This window comes from Bactrocera tryoni, chromosome 4, assembly GCF_016617805.1.
Source record: "Bactrocera tryoni isolate S06 chromosome 4, CSIRO_BtryS06_freeze2, whole genome shotgun sequence".
NCBI lineage: Eukaryota > Metazoa > Arthropoda > Insecta > Diptera > Tephritidae > Bactrocera > Bactrocera tryoni.
The window spans coordinates 32,774,236-32,798,016 of record NC_052502.1 but is presented as its reverse complement, the minus strand read 5'-3'; the positions used below and the strand labels follow the sequence as shown (position 1 = coordinate 32,798,016).

Genomic DNA, 23,781 nt, shown 5'->3' with positions numbered 1-23,781 from the left:
GGCGAGCCGGATGGACTTTTGTAATGACGACACATGCAGAAAAAGCAGGGAAGTAGGCACGAGAGAGACTGGGACACTTTATAAGCTTTTATCCAACATTATATTGAACTCTTTTTAGATATCTAGGAGCTTCGCAGTTCAAGTTGCTGAATGAAGTATCAAAATTAGATAGCAAGTCGTTCTTAGAATTTGCAAAAAGCGTTGACGTTCTATATGATGAATATTTCAGCTCAAATTAAACTGAATTTTCAACTGGCATTACTAAGGACCAGTAAGTCTACGTATGGCTGGACAGATTAAAGATCTTCAGCTTAATATCAAATTTTCTGAAAAAGTGTAGCAAAATTACGAATTTGTATTGTAACTTTTAACCGCTTATGGCAAAAATTATGTCATGAGTTTTCGACTTTCAATTAATATTGATATTTAATAAATGAAAAGGAGTGAGAATATCATTACAAACGAAAAAATTGTTGTCTGAATACAAAGATTAGTGCTGCTTGGTACAAACGACATATGCTCATCTCCTTGGCCATGTTCAGAAGCAAAGCAGTCACTCTTGAAGATCACAAAGCTACAAGGTCAACGCTGGACGCCAGTAACATTATCAAAAGAAAGCAAATTTTTGCTTTAAAATGCTATTTCGTTCAACAGTGAGCTGGAAATTGAAGATATCGACTTGAAGGAATATTTGTGGGATGCCGTGAAGAACCGGTCCTCATAAAAACTTATTACGAGGAACACCTGATGTGAAATTAAAAAATCAAAGACAAAGAAAAAAATGTCTAGGAAAATTTTATTGGCAGGACAGGTTTTTACGGAGGCATCATGGCTTGTTCTTCATATTATGTTCCACAAAAATAAACACAATTGCGAACCACCCTTTATCGGTGAGTTTTGGCTATGTGATACGCATGCTGTTATCGAGGCAGCCGCGCAAACGAAAGCTTAATTTTTTTCGTCTCAGTCGGCATAGTGGAAAACAGCAGTAACGACTTAGTAGTCTGCCCAACAGTACAACGACACGTATACGCAACATTCACACACTCACGAGTGGTACTAGGTGTATACGTAACATTTACACACCTGCTTGTCAATGAGCATACATTTTGTTGGCATGTGTGTGGTTGTATGCGTGCCATCATATATTTATCACCGGCACATTCTCACGTATAAATGTCACTTTCCACTTTTCTGCGAGTTTCCACATGTGGGAGTGTGCGTGTACTCGCACTCTTGTCTGTGTGTGTGTGTGCCCCTACACAGTTAATGAGTAGCAAGTATGTGTGACATTTTGCATATTAATTACCCACTATTACAATTATTAATCTCATTCACAATTAATTAGTGTGTTTTGCCTTACAATCTTCTGTTTATTGTTTTTATATGCGCTTGTTGTTGTTACAAAATCATTTAACTGCTCGTACTGCCGCCTGTTGGCGTTGAATATTAAATAGCTGTGCGCCAGAGGAATTCGCATTTCCTTCAGTAGGAGTACGAGTGTATGGGGCGGCGTGAAAGTGACTCATTAGAAGAGCAAAGAATAATATTATGCGCACTACATAATCGAAGAATATATATGTAGAAAAAATATGTTTATCATAAAAATTTGTTTATTTTTATTTTGTAAATAGAGAGAGAAATGTACCCTTATATTTTACAGCTTATTTTTTGTTAGTTTTTGCTGGAGATCAGCTCTATTCTAAAACTACGTTCAAATGCTTTTGAATGGGTTTCAAGGTAAAAAAAGACTTTCTTTGCGAATTTATTTCTTAAAAAAGAATGAATAATTTTATTCGGACCATTTGCTCATTATTGAGCACACTTTTGACAATATAGGATAATTTTTTTTGTCACGTTTTTAGTAAGATTCAGAAGTGTTTTCTCAAAACTACTTTTTCAAATCCGTTTTCACTGTCATTTCAAAATTACTTGGCCGATTCATTTCAAACTTTGTACACATTTTTGACATACATACATATAAAATACAGCACCCAACGTTTAGTAATTTTTTTTTTACATTAAGGATGTTTTCCACCCACAAAATGGTGGAATTTTTAGTGGAAAATTATATTTTACACTTTAAATGGCCATCAAAAATTTTTACATTAAAGAAAAATTATCAGAGAACGTTGGGGGAAGATTTGATTTTTTTTATTTTCGTATAAATTTCAGTCGAGTTATGGTGAACACCTCTAATTGCTTTTTTCTCAATACGTTCTGCGGGGAAGCTCTGTTACCGGCTTATGCTTCAATATTTCTGCATGAAAAAATTAGCCTATATTGTCAAAAGTGTGCTCATTATTATACAAAAGGTCCGAATAAAATTACTCAATCCATATTAAAGAAATAAATTCGCAAATGAGTCTCTTTTTAGCTTGAAATGCGAAACGAATCGATCTTTATATGTTTATAAGTATACATCTGTATGTTCATATATGTATATACCTATTGAAAGCGTTAAATATTTAAATTGCATAATTTGCAAAAATTCAATTCGGACTTACCAGTTAGTTCCGTAAGGCTCTGTTAGCGTTTTTCGTAAAAAATCCATGTCAACTGGCATCTGAAAAAAAAACTTGAGATTAATAATATTTTTTAAAAAGCAATATTATTCTATAAAAACTGACTCGATAACTCATTCAACTGAATATTGAAAAAAAAGAACAACCTTTAAGTGTGTTGGGCTGTTGAACCGATTAATTTAATTTTTTTTTTAAGATTTTATGATCAGCCACAACATTTAGAATTTAATTTTTTCCTATAAAAAAAAATTAATTTTAGTTAAATTGACGATAATAATTGTGATACATGAATTGTTTTCAAATTTTAGGCGTACATTTATACATTTTTCGAGTTACAAGCGATCTCTGTCAGCGTTAAAACACCTCATCCACAATGATTCCGACCTTATCCGTGAATGAAAGCTAAAACAAAACGTCTCTCTAAAAAACTTAGCGTACAATGACTAACGCGCGAAAAAAAAATTTAAAATTGACGTATCAAAGCAATATGGCGAAAAATCTTGTCGGTGCTAGTTGTCAAAGTTGTATGTAGGAAGATGAGGTGGAAATATCCATTCTTGCTCCAACTCAACAAATTAGTGATAGGCTCAAATGGCTCTGTCGATTTGTAAGGCTCTTATGATGTATTATAAAGAAGTTTTACGTACCATAACAGACCGGGTTCTAAGCTGTCCCAGTGAGATCACTGTTAGAATCGGTATGTTAACTTAATATAATTAAATTTAATCACTAAAATTCGAAAAATATACTTTGAGAAAGTTTTAAAAATTAATTGATGGGGCTGATTGAACTAAGCGGTTACATTTTAGAAGACTCTCATTCCAAAAATAGCTGAATTATTAATTTAAAATTTTAGTATATTATTTGTAAAGGCACATATATATAAAAGAAATTCTTTTTTTATAATCTTCACACTAGGCGTAGCTTTGAAAACAAACAGCAAAATAATGCAGAAATTATAGAAGAATTCGCTATCAAAGTTTGGAGGAAGAAAGATTTCAAAAAGAAGTTGTAGAAAATTAAGGAGTTACATGGTTTACGGGTTTCAAAAAATCTAATGTTTTTATTGTCTTATTAAATTCTATAACTCCTCTGGAATATTGTTCTAATTTTTTTTCGATTGATGATCCGAGTAATAGTTTCAGTGATACAAACTTGAGAACTTGTGCGCTCGAGGCTAGCTAAACACGTTTTACTCGAAACTATGTTTTTGAAGTCGGTTGGCAAGATTTCTCGTGAACTACTCTACCGATCTTCATGAAAGTTTACACAGATCTTTGGCCATGCGTTCAAGTACATGAGATCAGCTCTTTTCGAAAGTTAATAACTATGGCATCGAATTAATGGGTTTTACATAAAGAAGTATTTGCTGAAACAGTTTTTTTTTTAATTTCTGTAGACTACAATTTTGGAATGAGTAATTACAGTGCAGGAATCAGTTTCATTTTAAAGAACTAACAAATTGATCTAGAAAATTGACGGAAGTTGCATGTTTATTGAAGCCTTGTGTAAGATGTATAGTATAATCACGAGCGCAAAATTTATTATATGAAGTTTAAATAGCATAGGATACATCTACCATTTGCATCAAAGTACTTGAGACTCAATTGTTAACCTTTTGATTTAATTGAGCTTGTAGAAACATTGTCTTATTTATCTTGAAAGTATACCTTGGAGATCATTTAAATGCCGTAAACTGTGCTGGCAAACTAATTTATAAGTGCGCATAAATTTAAACGCCAAGCAAATAATTAAAATACAATTACAATGAAATATGAATTCATAAATTTTATGATTGAGTATTTTAGCCAAATTTTACACTTTACATTGCAGGAAACGAAGTATTGACAAATTCTTGCCATAACAAGGGCGAAACATACACACCAATATATACATGCCTGCCTCACACAAATGTGAATTCATATGCAGACGGCGTAGGACGCACTGAAAGACTGAAGCACAATATCCAGAAGTAGCGAAGGACGCGGGTGCCAGTCAAGCAGTATTGTTTTAGAACCACAAAAAGACGAACGTGCACGAGTATATACACACACATATACATATGTATATTGTATTGCTAGAAAACTGCGCACGCAAAACGAGCGAAGCGAAAATGAATTCTGACTACTGCGAGAGTATGAAAGGCTACACGCTTTGAGTTATGTGAAGCCATTTGTCATTTGGACACTTGACAACACAAACGCGGGTCGCCAAACCTAACTAATGAAAAGTGCACAACTAACTAAGTATTTAAGCGTCCCAGTGAATATTAAGTAAGTGAATAAATGTTACACTTTTGTTTGTAAATGCAAACGTTTGGAAGTGCTTAGGAGCTTTTGGGAAGGATTACTGCGATGTTTCAGAAATAAATGTTTATTACTAGAATTTTAACACTTTTTGATAAACGAATATTGACGAAATTAAGCTAATTATAATAAATAATTTCTATAATAGATATTTTGAGTTTATTACCGTGTTAGATGAAATTAGAGGTCTGAGATAAATTATCTGATTCTGTCTCGAAAAATAACTCCATTATTTTTCATTAACTTGAGATTTGACCGACTCACCGCAAATCTACCACAATCGTTTTCGCTTGAAGTTGTCGTAGTGACCCACTTTTCATTGTCAATCTCTACCCGCTTAAGAAATGGATTTATTTTGTTCGGGTTCAGTAGATTTTTCAGACGTAAATTCGTTCCATGAAGTTCTTTACGTTAACTTCGAATGCATCTATACAACCCACCCCGTTTTGCGCTTTAATTACTCTAGCGTTGACAAAATTGAATGACAATTTTTTTCTACGAATATACAAGGTCTGTCACAAAAGAAACAGGACTGTTAAAAAAAACAACAAAAAATTAATATTTTTCAAAAGTTATATTTTTTTATTCAAAGTAGTTTCCTTCTGCTTCGATACTGAAATGTCCTGAAACCAGTGTCCTTCCATGGACAAATGAAGTTTTCCAAATAGGAAAAAATCACAGGGTGCCAGATCAGGTGAGTAGGGTGAGTGATTAATGGTTAAATGGAGTTTTTTGTCAAAAAAATCAGTGACAAGCGTCGACCGATGACACGGCGCATTTACGTGCAACAGGCGCCAGGCGTGACAAAAGACGCTTCATAACACCAAGGTAAAACACAGCATTATTCGTTTGGCCGGATGGGACGAACTCTCGGTGTACAATACTCTCGGAATCGTAAAAACATATCAGCATTGTCTTTATTTTTGACTTCTGAAGACGACATTTTTTCGGTGATGGCTCGTTTGGATGCTTCCATTCGGTACTTTGACGTTTGGTTTCGGGATCATATTGAAAGCACCACGTTTCATCACCAGTCACAATCGAATATTTGTAATTTATGTCCTTTCTCGACTCCTTAATCAAATCCTTACAATGTTGGATTCGTAGCAATTTTTGCTCTTCAGTCAATTTGTGCGAAACAAACTTGGAGCACACCTTATCTATCAAAATGCTATGAATGGAGTCTTTGGTGATATCTAACTCCATTTCCATGTAACGCAAAGAAGATTTCGGCTCATTCTTAATAAATTCCTGCACTTTTTCAATATTGTTTTGGGTAATCACTGATTTTGGACGGCCCGACTTCTGATCGTCACAGAGGTCCTCACGATCTTCTTGGAATCGCTTAAACCACTCATGCACATTACTACTGGAAAATTTAATATTTGCTCTTTGCATTTTACGACCGATGACCGAAAGCTGCTGTCACTTTTTGATCGATAACATCGATTGTAGTTATCCAATTGTCTTAAAATGGCTACGAAGTGTCAACAAGAGATCAAACTTTTATTTCATATACCCACCAATAGGTGGCGCCACCAGAAACAGTTATATTTAAAAAGTTCTGTTTCTTTTGCGACAGATCTTGTATATCTTTCTGACGCCTTATATCGCAACCAGAACGCATTTATTCAACGTGACATAAAAACGGAGGATGCAACCGTATTTAGAAGTTCACTCATGTGAGGAAAGATCTCTGAGCATATGGCTCTATCATCTCTCGACTTCCGGTCTTTGACCAAGTATCCTCTGGGTAGCCTAAGGACGTCTGTTTGAAGGCGAGCTAAAGTGAGAAGGCGAAACTTCCCCTCTCCAGGTTTGTGCGATGAGTTTGGGACAGCCTGAGATAAGAAATCCACATTTTGATGACGACTCCTGCAAATGTATTAAGGATTACGATTGAAGGACATGCACTTGGAATCTCCGGTCCCTTAATTAAGAAGGTTCCGCTGCCTAGATTGTTGATGACCTCGTATAAGTAGATGCTGCCATCACCGCTGTCCAAGAAATGCGATGAACGTGACAAGGACCGGTGCGAGTAGGTCCTTGTGGCATTTACTACAGTTGCCATATAAAGGAGCGCAAATTCGGTATAGGATTCGTGGTGAAAGAGAGACTCCATCGCCGAGGCCTGGCATATACCCGGTGGAAGATCGTCTAGCCACAATCCGCATCAAAGCAAAGTTCTTCAACATATCGCTGATTTGCGCCCACGCCCCGACGGAAGAGAATGCCGATGTGACCAAAGATGTCTTCTACGACTTTAACGCTAGGGTGGTTAAAGAAGGTATCTTTGGCACAACCAAACCCTTCAGCCTTCATGATGAAACATCCCCAAATGGTTTGAGGCTGATCGACTTTGCCGGGCCGAAATTTGGTTCTCTGTAGTACTAGATTCCAACATAGAAAAATTCATCAAGCGATCTCCGGATCGAAAAGCCACCAACTAGATGTTGTTATAGATGGGAGACACGTCTCCAGTGTTTTAGACGCGCGTACATTCCGAGGTCCTAAAATCGACTCGGGCCACTATCTTATTGCAGCCAAGATGCGCACCCTCCTCTGTGCAGCAAAAAACGCATGTCAGCTGCAATCCCAATAGATAGCCGAACAATTTTCTACTCGACTTGCACTCAGTGGTCTCATCAGCAACTTGGTATAAGAGAACTGTGGAACAACATTTCAAGCTCCTTGCGTACAGTTGAAAACGAAACCATTGGTTTTCGAAAAATGCAAAAGAAACAGCTGGTACGATGAAGAGTGCCGTGTCGCAGCGGAGAGAAAGCAGACTGCCTACGTCGAAACGTTACAATCGACCACTACACGTGCGGGATGGGATAGATACCGAGAGTTGAAAAGGGAGGAGAGACGCATTTGCAGTCTTAAAAAGAGCGACTGAAATGTATGAGTATGAAGAGCTTGACAAGTTGGCCGACAGGAGTTATACTCGAAAGCTCTACGACGAAATGCAGCGACTAGCAGAAGGTTTCAAGAAAGGAGCATACTCTTGAAGACACCCCAGAGGTGATCTAGTGACTGATGCCCAGAGCATACCATACGAAAATTATGGAGAGAACACTTTTCCAGCCCGGTGAATGGCAGTGAAAGCCAATCGATGACGATGGAGCAGACGTTCAATTGCCCGACCATGAAGAAGTTCAAATTACAATTACCCCTCTGAAGAACAGGGTGCCGATGGATTACCGGTCTAGCTTTTCAAACACGGCGGCGTAGAACTGATAAGGAGTAAGCTTCAGATTCTTTGTAAAATATGGTCGGACGAAAGTATGCCCAACGATTGGAATTTAAGTGTGCTCTGCCCAATCCTCAAAAAAGGAGACAAACAATCTGTGCCAACTAATGTGGGATAAGTCTCCTCAACAAGGCATATAAAATTCTGTCGAAAGAATAGAGCCCACTGCCAACAAGCTTATTGGGCCTTATTAGTGTAGAGAGTATAGATAATATTAATGTGTGCGTAAATCTTCTAGTACTGCAATAAAGAACCTTTCAGAGTGCCTGAAAGTGAACTAAAAATTTCGCAAATAAAAGTATTCCCTTCCATACTTGCACTTAGTCAAGCAAATTTTTTTCCCGCTCTTTAATCGAATAAAAGTCAAAATACTTTAAGTCTTTCACCTACCAAAAGTATTGCTGGAAATTTAAGTTCTTTAGAAAATAAAAAATAGTACGATTATTCGGAGAAAAAATCGATATTATTCAACTTGCACGCAAAACAAAAGCAATTCCACCAAAGCTCATGCGACAGCGCCCACATACGACAATCAATTGTCCTTGAAGTGAAGCGTTTTACCGGAAGTCACATGTGCACGGTTTCATCTGTCGCTTGCACCCATTCATCGTTGCGCACATTTTTTGTTCTATACACTTTTTCCACTTTAGCTTTCTATATTATTAATATTGACACGCGTCTGTCGCCCGCCAACATGTTTCCGTGTGCCGATGCCTTTGTGGCTCAGCTAATTTCGTTGCTGCCAAAAACAAGCACACACGCATTTCAGCCAACTCAGCCAATACACCGACACCTGCCAGCACCAACCCACCACCACTACAAGGCGCCACTTGATTACATACGCGTAATGACAAATGTCATCGACACTTTGACACACGCTTTGACAAACAGTGACACTCACGGATACTTGCGAGCATACCAAATAAAATTTCACCAGCGCTCCTTTTTATTTGACATCGTGCATGGCATTTGTCAGCAGCGTCGTCTCCAGGATTATCGTCGTCAGTGCTTGTTTGTCAGCGTGTGCAGAGAATACGAAATTAGCGGATAAGCGCTACCCTTCTATACACACACCCCCAAAAACATCTAGATATACATATATACTACATATAACTAAATGCAATCATCGGTGAAAGAAGCCACACACTAGCGGTGTTATCCACACAGATAAATATATCCCTTTGAGAGAGCATTTTCTCCCTGACACATTTAGTTGCACTATTAGAACTGTTCATTTCTAGTTGGAGTGAAGTTGTGCAAAGTTAGTTTACAAATCGATAAGTTGGCAATTTCGATTTTACTTCCTTCCTTCCTTCCACTTGCCTTACTGTCGACATTTTGCCTTTGCAAAATTCGTTCGTTTATCAATTGTTTGCATGCGGAAGCGTGAAGATGAAAAACTTCGCTAGATACGCATATGTATGTATGTGTATAACGGGAGTTCGGAACGTAGTGCTAAATTGAAATGCGCTCAAGTACGTGCGAGACGAGATTACGATATGACGCGGTTAGACGCACAATGGGCCATAGGTGGCAAAATAACATCACATCACCAGCTTTTACAATTCTAATACTATTATATACATACATATGTATATCTCCGATCTCTCGCTCAAAGAAGAAAATAAATCAGACAAACCCAAGGACTTTAGGCCCATCAGCCTCTCCTCCTTTCTACCAAGAGCTCTGGAAAGACTGATAGACTGGTATATAAGAAGGCGCATTCCTGGGGACTATCTATCAGGAGTGCAACAAGCTTATTGTAAGACAAGTCAGTGCAGACTGCCCTGCATACTATGGTGTCATGGCTTGATTTTGCTGTTGGGATCTTCCTTGATGTTAAGGGAGCTTTTAACAACGTCCTACTGGAGGCAGTCGTTGCTACTCTAGACGGTCTTGGGGTTCAATCAAACCTAAAATACCTAATTCTCAGTCTTCAGTGCCACAGAGTGATTGAAACGGGATGGGGCAAGGCGCGCGCACGACGAAATGTGAGTACAAACTGGGCGGTCGGAAGTGGTTTCGCCATCAATTCATTAAAATTGTGATGATTTTATTCACGCATTCCAACCATGGCATTTAACGCCATTTTAAACATAGTACCCGTAGACATCGCCGAAAGGTTTATAGCTGCCAAAGTGACTATTAGACCCAGAGGATCTGGATTCTTAGAAGAACGCGTATCTGGACATACAGGATCACTTAGATCATGTAGCCACCAAAACGAACTCTGGCGGCTCCTTCTCTGCCCATATACCGACGCGGGAGCTATGGGTGGGAAGAAGTCGTTGGAGGAGAGGGGCAGTGAGCTTCTTTACGGATGGGTCAAGGCTTGAGTGACTATTGCAGTGTCTTCCTAGCTGAATTTGCAGCCATTAAGGTGGCAGTAGATCTGCTCCGGAGTGCAGCCTCCTTCGAAGAAGCAACTATTCACTCAGATAGCATAGCGATACTATCCTTGAACTCATTTACAGTGCATTCAGGGTTGGTCGAGGAGTGCCTAACCTCAAGCGATGTCGCAAAATGCCTTTTGGCTCAAGATTAATCGCAGGAGATCTAGTGATCTCTTTGCCCTCAGTAAGACTAGAATCTCTCTAGTTATGGGGCTTTTAACAGGACATTACCCTATGTATTGGCGTTCATGCTGTAAAGTTGGGAATCTTACTAAATCGAACAGATCTCTGCGAGTAGTGATATTTTAGTAGACCAGGTCATTAAGATCTTTCAGAAATTCCCGGATTGAATGGGTTTCGGAACTTATCATTTTTTGTCATCAGTTTATTGTAATAACTCTTACTAAATAAGGTTTAAGTGGGTTAAAATCTTGTTTATTACTTCGATGTGACTTTTCAAAAGAAGTTGATGATAAATTTATAGGTTAACTTACGTCTAGCAAAGAACGAAGCCTTCTCAGCTACTCCATCCTCTTAAAGGCGAACTAAAACGCATTTCGTTGGATGAAAAACATTGGGATCTTAATGATCCTTTCAGAAAACCAGGAGGACAAAAAAGTATTAAACTGGGTAAATATGTAATAGGACAAATGAATGCCATCTTAAATCAAAAACTGCTGTCTTGCTACAGGGCAAGTCTTGCGAGAGCTCTTAAATAAGTCTAGTCTAATAACCTTATTCAAAGTTAGCTTGACTTGGAACATAATTTGGAAAGAAGAATATCTTTAAATTCTTGAAAATTTATTTGACTCCTTTAAATAATCACCAAGTGAAGACACTGAGCTCTTATTTTAGGAATGCGTTAAGCTTTTTGCATTTCAGCATGACTTTTATTTTAAACTCAACTATCACAGATCAATTAGCTGAACTTTTATGGTCAAGCATTTCAATATTACTAATAACACAAGTATGATATAATTCTAGCATGAAAGCTCATTAAGTCACATTAGAAACATTGAGGCCTTCTACCTCAAACTTTCATTATTATTTTTTCAACTTTCACAAGATTTGCTAAAAAAATGGCTAAACTTTTAGTTAATAGTATTTCTTGGAAGATGCGCCGTTTTGAACACTGTACAACGAACCATACTATTGTCAGTTGAGGGTTAACTTTGCAGTTCAGTGATTACGTATTGGGATTGAAACTTTTACGTTTCGTAAAATCAACAGTTTGTTTTCGCGCAGCTTAAGTAGTTTTTGTGAGTTTCAAGTTTATTAGGTTGACATGAAACTTTCATTGTAGCTGTCTATTAACGGAGAATTAACTGGAAAAAAACACTTTACAAATCCACTTCGAATACCTTGTTTCGTGGCAATTATAAATTTGTATATGTGTAATAGCTTAGAGAGGAAATATTAGAGCTCTTTTCGAATTCTCCTAAAGAGTTCGAGTTTCACATCTACAAAGAAGTCAATATTTCAAGTTCAGGCTGAATTGCACTATGGTCAAAATGAAAGTCCAAGCTCAAATGCAAAAAACACTCTAGATTCTAGAGATGCTTCAAGTTCTTGAAAGTTTCTGAAAGAAACGTTTTCTAGAAATTGGCAAAGTGGAGCACTGTTGCATCAATATTATTCTCTACCAACTCAAATTACTGCCCGTTGAATGATTGATTCAAATTTGGATATAAAAAGAAGTTGTGTGACGCTATATACGAAAATGGAGATCAGCAATTCGAAGCCTAATTGAACCAACTCGGCAGTCGGATCGGCTATGGTTATCTCCGGCCAAAAAACAGAATGTTCGCCTGCTTTGGAGCAGGTTTGTTTCACTGCTACTTGATATCTGAGGTGTATCAGTGGCTTCTTGATCCATGATCTCGAAACACTTTAGCAACGTTAAACATGGCTGTGAAATTTCACTTTACCACTTTTTCTGATAGTTTTGTCATGCCAAATATTTCAAAGAGAATACGAGTATTCAACGCAAACCTGTGATATCTTTTTTTATCTACAGCAACTTCAATCTGTGGCATTCCAATATCGTAGCCTCCGTCGAGACGCCTCGTCGCTGATCAAAAACCTTTGCTTTCAGCTCTTTTCCATAATTTTTTTTCTAAAACCCACGCACACATTCGCCTTCATACTTAGTTACAAAAGCCACTAGTTCACTTCGGCTGAAATTACTCGTCTACAAGAATGCATCAATTTTGACAACAAATGAAGATCCATTTCTTCTTATTCATCATAACTTAACTCTCATTGGAAAGAGAATAATAATTCAAGACAAATACCAGTAAGGAGAAGATACGCTATATTCAACAAAGACGAAAACTCAATCCGCCCGACCGAAACGGTGAATAGTCTTCTGGTCCTAACTGTCACCAAGGCGGAAGATTTTCCTATCTTCTAATTGGGTTAGGCGGGAATCATCTACTAAGAGCAGCTCCCTAACGTCGAACTCTCAATTCGAACTTCTATTGTCTACAACTGGACTGTCTTAAGGAGCAACCGACCAGAAACGATCAGCTAATGGATCATTTTAATTATGCGAAATAAAATCTTCAATTTAATGCAAAAATAATCGATTTATTCTTGATCGACCTTATTTAATGTAACTATTATATTATATGTAGACCTGTAGACTAGACTTCACTCAAGAAATTTTTGTCGTCCCACCGGTAATGGTTCCTTTAGAAACAGCTTCTTTTAGGGAGGTTGGCAATCACTCCAACAGCAGAACAGCTAATATTAGCAAACTGTACGCTGAAAGTTAGTCAAGGAAGATTAAGAAGTATCTGTCCCCAATAGAAATAGTCTTAATAGAAATATTATCAGTCTCGTTTGGGTGTCTGGTCATAGTAGAATTGCTGGAAGTTGAATCTTCGTTGTCATCTTGTGGACTAGCCCTGAATCGTCGTTCGATGGCCAGATGATCTTTCTGACCAAAAGTGAAATGTAGGAGAACTATTGAACTGTTTGCCATTAGCTAAGTTCACCGTGTCGCAATCTTTGGAGTTCTTACTGTACATTGCCGTATAGGCTTTCATGCTCTAAGGCTTAAAATTAAGTTGAACGCAAACTTTCAAAGTTATATGTCAGTGGCCTTTGCAAGACCGAGGCTGATATATTTTGGCAAACATTTATTCGGCAAACCAGGAGATATAGCATACATGCTGACGTTGACCGCCTCAAAAAGTTTTCGATCGGCTCAAGGCGCTTTGTTGGTTTAAGAGGGTCTTTTTCATAAATTTTTTAGAAGTTCTAGATACAACAACGGACCGGCGTTATAAGCTGTCAAAGCGGGTACCCTATTAAGATGGATATTTTACCTTGACAGGTTCAGGAAATTGGAAAGAAATTCAATGAAGATAACTTTACTTGAGGATTATGGAAAGTATTGTAGAAAGTAATTTAATTTAATTCATTACTGGCGCCATTCGCAGCAATTCTGACTGACGTATGAAACGACTTCGCGTATTTTAAGTCAAGATCTTAAATTGAAAGCGTACAAAATATAGCTTGTGCAAGAACTGAAGCCTGCCGGCCTTCCGAAGCGACATCGCTAGCTCTATGGACTCTGGAAAAGTTCTCCACGGTTTTCGAGCTAAATTTTGTTCAGCGATGGGGCCAAGTCTGGCTCAAGGTGTATGTAAACATAACACATTGCTGCATTTGGGACGAAGAGCACGCTGCAGAGATTCAAGAGCTGCCATTTCAATCAGAAAAAATAAGGGTCCATATTTCTTCAAAAATGATGACGCTGAGAACCGCCAGTTACAACCGTTTTCGCTTGATGATAACCGTCTATTTGATACCTAAAATTTAAGCTCGTGATCTCGGTGACATTTGGCTTCAACAAGACGACGTTACTTCCAACACATCGCACCAATCAATGGATTTACTGAGAGAACACTTCAGTGAGCAGATAATTTCACATTTTGGTTCAGTCGATTGGCCACCAAATTCATGTGATATTACAGCGTTAGACTTTTTCGTGTGAGAATATGGAAAGTCTAAAGTCTATACGGACAGTTACCAGTCGAAATGCTCGAACGAGTCCTCGAAAATTGGACTAAACAGATGAACCATCTGAGACCTAGCCGCGGTCAGTATATGAAAGAGATAATCTTCAAAAAAAAAAATGCCAAAGAATGTATTTTAGAATGATAATAAACACTTCCCATTAAATTTGAAGTATCTGTGTTTTTTCTTTTAAAAGCAAGGAACCCTTTTATAATATAAAACATACTTACATAAAAGTTAAATATTTGCACAGATTCAATAAATTATAGACATTTTTTACATAAAACAAATTATGCAAATAATTAAAAGATGATATTCCCGCTTTGGAAAATATGTTATTATTATACACCAAATTTTTTCAATTTGATACAAAAGAAAGTGGTTTTAAATTTAAGTGAAAAAACATTGTTCAGCAAGCATTTAATTCTAGCGCTTAAATAACCATAATAGTGAAATAGTAAAACGCATGAAAATTTCATGAATGGCTTTTATACGAGACTTTTTTGCGCTTCGCACAAACTTTGACTGAAATATTTTCGCTGCAATAAAGACAGCCATAAAAATGCTAAGCACCATTCAACGCCTCTTCATTTAGAAACACAAGCAACAACAACTGGCAGGAAGTGAAAGCAGCAGGAGCGGGCTGAAAATATGCAAAATGAAATACAAAAACTAACGGAATGTAAAAAGTAAGTAATTGCGGAAAGAAAAAACAGATTGTAGAATACAACAAAAACAAAAAAACACTCGCTAGCTGGAGAAAAAACGAATTTATGCAGCGCAAAAATGCTTGAGTACAAAAAGGTACAAAACAAAAGCCGCAAACTGGAAGAGGAGGAAGGCAGAAAAAATTAGACACGCGTCCGCCCAGCACTCAACATGCAGCGAAAATCATCATTAAGGACACAAAAATGTTTTACAAATTGAAAGTCACGCAACGGTCGGTCGGTTGGTGCGAACTCGCCGCGTGGCTAATTGAATAAAAAGTAGGAGATGGCGACACAGCGAGTCACCCCCCTCCACCCCCACCGATATAATGCGCGACCAGTGCTTTATTTAGCGATTTGAACGTCGCTTAAATGGTGACATGCCGCGCTGTAAGTGGTGGCAGTGCTGAGTATGCAGGTGCAGGGAGGGTAGCGGGTTGGCGTGTAAAAAAAGAAATTGTATAGCCGCTTTGTTTTACAACAAAGTAGCAGCCGCGAACCGCATTGTAGCGGTTTCACCTGCTGAAATTTTTGCTGTTGTTGTTACTGGTGTTAGCGATAACGCGCCCGCGTGGCAGGGCAATTTTTTGCCGCAAGCAATGGCAGGTGTCGATGCTTATAAATGTGATGACCCAACAGGACGACAAGTAGGGGCGACTTCTGCGCGGCGGTTGGGGGAAAACGTACTTCGATTAAAACATTTGGATAACACCGAAGCGATTTTTTATGTATTTTTTTGTTTTCTTTTTTTTTTTGTTTCCTGCAATTTCACTTTTTTGTTAATCTAATGTCCAGGGAGGTCCGCTTTCGATTGGTTCAAGTCGATAATGCGCTGATGAGTCGGTGTAAATGTGCGTATATGTGTGTTAAGGTCGTGCTGACAACGAATTTGAATAATGTTTGGCGGAAATGAGGTAATGAGCATGAATGTTGGCGCCTGTTAGAGAGAAGATAAGCGCGGCGGAAGGAAACATTGACGAGAACTCTTCAGTGTTGCGTGTTGTAGTGATTCGAGAGTGGAAATGCATGTTTTCGGTTTTTTATAGCTTTCTTGGGGTTCTTGGGTTCTATTTATTTTTTATTATTTAAAGCATTCAAGTACCCAGATTACGACCTTATTAATGGAAATAATGCTCTTGTTTTTGAGATAGTTGTATGAAGTAATACCTTATCTGGTGGTTCCGTGGGAGTTGGGAGTAGGTTAGGAGCTTCCTCCTACTATACTCAAACACCAAAAACAAAAAACATCTTGTAGGATCTTTTTTCAGGGTTTTACTAAAAAACAAACATGAAGAAACAGTACTGTTAGGCAGGCTTCTTAGACATTCAACAAGCTTTTGATAGAGTCTGGTACAAGGGGGTGTACTCTAAAGTAAAAATGAATCTATCAGCTCCACTCTACCTATTTCTTAGATCATGCCTGGATTACAGACATTTATATGCTGGAATTAATGACGACACATCCGACAAATGCGACGTCAAAACAGGTGTTCTGCAAGGCACGTGCTTGGCCCAACACTATACACTATTTTCACTACCGACATGCCAATAATAAACGACGAAAATATAACAGTTGCCACATATGGAGACGACATCATCTTGCATCTGCCAACGTAGCTTCTGAAACTGTTGTCGAAACTGGAACATTATGGTAAATGAAATAAGGTCAGCGCATGCTACCTTCACCATGAAAACCGGAGATTGCCTCAGCGTCAATCTCAATCAAACAATTATGCCAAAATGCACTAGCATTAAGTACCCGTTATTAAAAGACAACGTTTATCAGAAGTCATTTAGTTCTTTTTTATAAAATATAGTAGTGTGTGAAAATATAGCCAAAGTCTAAAAAAAAGAGAAAAAGGATAACACAATTTAAGTATTTTGTGCAAAAACAAATAAATCTCTCAAGCTTTATGATAATTTTTAAACCAACACTACAATTTCGTAATACTGTGAATATACTTGTACTGTATTGGAATTATGTTAAAAAGTCTCAGTTTTGAAAAGGTTTGTATTGTTGTCTTACAACTTAGAGAATTTACTAAAAATAATATTTTTCGAAAATGGACGTACTTTTTACGTATTTTGGACTTTTGATGTTTTTGATCCCGTCTTTATTTAAGCCCCTAATGAAACCAACAAAATAAACATAACGAGTATTATATATTTCATGTTTTGAAAACCTTACTTCATTACAGTTCTAACTATTAATAGCTCCTTAGCTAAATAGCAACCAAATAGCTTATAAGAGGCAGCGTATCTTTGGCAAGAATTCAATCTGGCCTTTCACACGTTTCAAAACTAAACGTCAAACTGATCTCTCTGTCGGCACCGAATATCAGACTTACACTCTCACTTTCAGGTGACAAAATTTTTTTATCTCTGACACTAATTAACTGATTGAAACTGTATTAACTGTATTGCTCGGGATCAACAAGAGGCGAACCTTCGCCGCTCTCAGCCAAAAAAAAATGTAAAAAATGAAAAAAATAATGAAAAGTGACAATAATGATCTAAATAAATTGGAAAGAATCAAATTGAATAAAAAATATTAAATAGAAGAGCGTTGTGTGACTTCTGATTATCCAATAAATGGAGGCGTTTATAAGTTTGAAGGAGATTCCGAATAGTTAATGGGTTTTAGGAACGGCTTCTTCCCAACAGAATAAACTCCGACGATTTTCTATTTAAGGAAGGTCATTTATTGAAAGATTATAATGCTTTTTGGAGCACACAAGCCTAGTTCGGTACACTTTATTGAACGATGCCGAAAGCGAATGACGTAGGTTATATGAGTATAATAATCCAATTACGGTTTTAGTTAGTGAAGCGAATATATTTTAACCCGTTACAGAGATAGAAGCTATAAGCCCCATATCAAGGGACCGGAAAGTGGAATAATTAATCGTATCTTAACTACGAATGATTATCAACTCTTGAATGCCACTTTTTCACTTTCCAATAATATACTTAAATGGCTATGGGGTCATATATAAGTTTTACGAAAAATATGGAAAAATAATTAGTGAATTAATTAAAATTAATTCATAGATATCTAAAGGCTTTAAATCTAAGTAATCATTTGATATTTTGATTTACATATTATATTTAAGATGTTTAATATAAAAAAAAAATACTTTCATCAACATGATTTTAATTCATACGAGTACACTGGTGGCAACTTATACTAAACAAATTTATTGCTCAGCAACATTGTCTAAACATTTCTTAACAGTGTGCTGTAAATAAAACTGTTAACAAACGGTCTGTTGTTACCTACAGCTATCAACAGCTGCAGTCAACAGTCTCAAAAGCTTCGCGTTTCGACCAGTTTCTGTTTGTACTGAGACAATCGCGGCTAAATGTCCTAACATTTGTCGGCAAGCAAATGTTCAGTGTTCGTGCGACCGCTCACTGTGATGGCGGTGTTGCAGTGCGCAGCGAAAACGTCGAAAATTTACGAATGTTGTAATTTTTATTTTTGATTTTTGGTTTTTTAATTTTATGTGATACTATAATTAAATATAGCCGTGACTGCAAATGGAATAAGATTACCGTGAGACCATCGTAATAGTAGTTTTTCGATTAAAGAATGTGGGTAGTTGAAATGCAATTTTTTATAATCGATCTGTGAAGTTTTATTATACGTATATAATCGTTGAAAATATTTTTTGAATAGTAAAAATAAATTGTGTTTGGAATTGCTTCTTTTTAAACAAAATTAATACTATATTTATTGTTACTCCCAGTTTTCAACTGGGAAAGAAGGTTTAAAGTAAACATAGATAAAGATGGCTGGCGTGAAGGCATGTTCGCTACGCGCAACACTCTAAACAGCTATGTATATGCATAGCTCGAAAATGAACGATGGAATATATTGAACAGAGTTAGGCATAAGGCAACCTTTTAAGTTGCCGGACCACAGCAGTATGTTTCAAGCTGAGGTCTTTGCTATGCGAAAGCAGCGGAGCTGGCCTCTAATGCACCTGCAGCTGGAATTGCCTGAGTCAACATTTACGTAGACACTCAAGCAGCAATCAAGGTAGAAACCTCGCATCGGATATCGGCCAGAAGTGTCTTGGGAAGTAGTGCGGCAGTGTTGCCAGCCACAAAGATATCGAGAGCAATGAAATAGTGGACGAAATTGCTAAGAATGGTTTAAGATAGGGCATCACGGAAACAATGGAGCATCTCTTGTGCACTTGTCCCGCATTGGCAAGAATGTAAACATCTGGCGTCCCCACGGAATGATACATTGGAGGAGGTATCGATAGTGAGGCTGCAGAGTCTGTTAAAATTCATCTAAAGGATGACTATTTTCGTAGCAACTGAACTTCATCTGGTATCGCAAAGAGTCAAACTGGTATATGCGCGACTTTTTGGCCCACCAGATTAACCTAACCTAACCTAACCTATTTTCTTTACTATGAGTAATATAATATGTTAAATAAGTAGACAAAACGTCAAATTATATTCACATTTTTAAATCGTTTACATTAATATAATTTGAATATCTATTTGTTTACCCTTTTTCTACAACTTCTGGCCTTCTCTTTAAGGATATTAAAGTAAAATGCTACGCTTTTTGTATTATTATTAATTTAACATGTTAACTGTCTTTTAGGATATGTAATCTACTTTGACTACTTTGAAAAATAAATTTAAAAAATATATTTATATTGAACATTTAAAGATAGATAGATTGAGATATCTTTTTGAAATTTTACAACAGTCTTTTCCTCCTTAAGCCTTAATAGGTCACTGTCTCATTGACAGACTAACCAGCAGACTGGAGATACAGATACCACTGTAGAAGCAGCCAAAGAGTAAAATAATGCAAGCGAATGCAAGACTTTGTATAGCAAAAGAATCGCAGTCGAGAGTTCTAGTCGATAGCTCGAAAGTTGTAAATAAGAAACTTTTTGTACTTATGAAATAGGTTGGTTCAGAAAGGTCATAATAGAGTCAGTGAATTTTTGTTCCGGTGGTTTCACAATGGACCTCCTAAAGGTCTTTGTGCGTCGTTACGACATCTACCTTATCTACTTATTTTCCGACCTTCCCCAAGAAGCTGCTCATTTATCTGAACCGCCGCTATCTTACATCTATAGGATATAATATAGAAACCATTTAAGCTGATCGATGAAAATCATATCTTTGCAAGGAAAACTTTTTTGTTTTGGTAAGATGTCTTCACGAAATTTTTCATGAATTATTGGCTTATGAAGGTTACTTTTTCAGTTTTAGTTATATACTATATATATTATAGTTGCTATAAGAAATTTACCTATGAAGGGTATTGTAGCGCCGGCACAGCCGAACTTAACGTTTTTTCTTGTTTTCTACAACACGAATGTACTCTTCATCGTTGGGTCTCTTTTGCCATCAATACACGTCTGCAATTTTTCAACGAACTCGAGAGAATGTTACTTTAAGTTTAATAACGAATACTTAGTTTACATCTCAGGACAATATAATTCTTAATTTCCATTTTAACAAAATTCAAGAGAAAACGAAAGCATTAAACACTCTAAAAATAAAAATGTATGCAATTTTTTCTTTAAAAAAGAGTTCTTCAATTAAAATATCATGTGTATGTGTATTAAAGAGGGTCGATTTTCTCTTCTATAAAATCTCATATGCGGGTAATATTCTACGGATAACTCTAAACAGCTTTGCTTAAGAGACGAAGGGTTTAAAATCGGGTTTGAGCAACCAAAGTTGAAAAACCTCAATGATCGGTTGTATGGCAGATATGTAATATAGTTGTCCGATTTGGTCGATTCCGACAAATGATCAATAGAATATTAAAATGTATAATGTATCTTCGCTTGAAATTTCATTCGGATATCTCTAAAACTGACAAAAAAAATTATAAGCACTAAAAAACTTCAGCTTTAAAACCAATAGGCTTTTAGAAAATTTTGTGCAGAATGATACTTAGAACATTTCCAGCATTTTCGATTTTTCCGTTTTTTTGGCGCCTTGCAAATCGACCCGGTCTAATGCATATGTGATATTTTTGTATAAAAACTAAATAACTTTCCGCATTATATTAGGTAGTCGAAAAAGTCTTTTCGTATTTTGTCAATAGATGTCGTTGCAGTCGTATATCTCCAGTGGTACCAATCACATTTTGTCATACTATAAAGTGTTGGAAAGATGTAACTTAAGCTACATTTATCAAAAAAAAAATTGAATTCGGGGAAGTTGAAAAAAATTACAGTTGTTAAAAAATGAAAATAATGAAGAAAATCGCTATATTTTGGTTCACTCACTTCCGTTCTGGAAATTTCGAAATCTCGATTTACACTGATGAAAGTTTTAGAGTGATGTGATGTGAGTAATGTCTCTAGCGGTGAAATAGTAAAAAGTGGTCGAACAAAATGTTACATATTTGTATATTTATTTATTAGTATAAATAAAAAAAAAAAGTTGAAGTTTGATTAGAAATACGAAAAGACTTTTTCGACTACCAAATAATTGTCGAAATGTTGTTTATTTCCATTGTAAAAAGGTTTCAGAAATTGGCAATTTTTGGTAAATACTTTCATTGTTATTTTTTTTGGAACTTCGATTACGTGTTCGAAATGTCATTTAAACCTAATTAGTGTTCATTTGCAACTGGCACTATTAAATTTTCGCCAAAAAATGTTTCTTTTGGAAAACTACACCACTGCCAGAAAAAGATTTACGTATGTATGTTTTCCATATCCACAATTGGCATGTTACATTAATTTATGTGTGATACCCTTCTTACATGAATTTAATTGCGAACGCCAATTATGCAACACAAAGAATGCTTTTTCCCACCTGTAAATACATACATACATATGTAGAAATTGAAATGCAATAGTAAAAGTGAAACGTGCAGCACACGTTAATGCACATTGTAATTACTGCAATGGAATATGTACTTATGCCCTTATACTTGTATGTATGTTAAATGCTGGCGTTGTTGTTGTATATGTGATTGTCGCTTTGTAACTCCTCCAATGAAATGTAAACAGTATAATAAATGAAATGTCATAACAACCGGAAATGTAAATAAACTATGGATAATTAAAATTGCATCAGCAGGTTAAGCGCCACTCGGGCAATAAACGAGTGTGGCTAACAGGGCGTATGCGTAATATTAATTGCAAACTGGCAACTTGTTGATGAGCGGGCACACACAGACAGCCGCACGCATGCGAACTTACCGCGTGCGCTAAGGATAACGGATAGACGTTTATGCACTTGTTGGTGCCCACGTGCACCGATTTAAATTGTACACACACACATATATATAGTATATACATACATACAGGAGTATACGAGTATAAAGGCAAACAGTGGGCATCTGTATATACCGAAGGCCGGAAATCCATGCGCTGGTGGCAGCTTTAGGTTGTCAATAAATTAATGCACATACTTATGTTGCTGCGTACATTTATGGGTAAGGATGTGGCTCAAAGCAAACGAGCAAATGATCGTAATTTATGAAAAACTGCCACGTTCGTTTCGTGCATGTCCGAATGCAATTAGCGTCGGTCTACAGCGAGACTAAAAGCAAAAACGGTAGGCGCACTTTGAATACATGAAGTTAAATATATGTACTATATGTATGTATGTATATTAAATTGGTATTGGAAATCTAACCGTTGGTTTTACTAATAAACGAGAATGCTGTTAATTATTTCAGCTTTCAGCATAAACATAAACTAAATTTTTTTTAGATTCGAATATACTACCGTGGGCAAAAAATAATAAGACTTTTTTTAATTTCGCGCGAAAAATTTATTCGTTGAAATATTTTTTCATCTAGGTTGGTATGGCTGTCAATGACATCTGTGCCAAATGTCACATAAAAATAATCATTTAGTTACGCTTTTCTCTCTGAAGTACATAAAGTGCATTCGGCGATTTTTATGATGAAAGAAATTATTTAACAATGAAAAATTTTGTATGCGGACAAAATTCCAGGTGCAGAAACGTTCAGAATATTGGAAGCGGCCTTCGGTGATAATTGTTTGTCGCGAGCAAGCGGTTTGATTGGTAGAAATTATTCAAAGAAAATCGAGAACGTGTTGACGACGAACCACGTCCAGGACGGCCACCTACATCAATTAATGATCAACACGTCAATAAAGTAAATGAATTGGTGCTTGAGAATCGACGATGAACAAACCTTACTGGTATTGTTGAAATATCGAAAGGAGGAGTGAAAACTATTTTGAAAGACTACTTGGGCCTAAAAAATGTGAACCAATAGTGCGGTTCCAAAATCATAAATTTTTTTTGAAAAACAGCATCTCGTTAACGTTTGTGAAACAATACGTTCCGACTAACAGGATGTCATGAAATGTATTATGACCGGCGATGTGCCTTAGATTTATGCTTGCGACCAGGAAATAGACGATCAATCAGCCGAATATCTTTGCAAAGGTGAACTGAAGCCGAAAAAATCACATTAAAGCAAGTTTAAAATTAAGGTTATGTTGGCAGTCTTCTTAGATTATCAAGGTGTGGTGCACTCCGAATTCCATCCGACCGGCCAAACCGTTAACAAGGAATACTATTTAAATGTTA

At 36.7% G+C, this 23,781-nt stretch overlaps 1 protein-coding gene across 1 annotated transcript in view; it reads right to left on the bottom strand.

The window, feature by feature from the left end:
- Window positions 1–23,781, bottom strand: part of LOC120776012 (integrin beta-PS-like) — a 193,012-nt gene that overhangs the window by 68,116 nt on the left and 101,115 nt on the right. The window contains exon 3 of the mRNA XM_040106456.1: window positions 2,508–2,566. The gene's annotated coding sequence lies outside the window, so the exon portion shown is untranslated. The remainder of the gene's footprint in view (window positions 1–2,507; window positions 2,567–23,781) is intronic.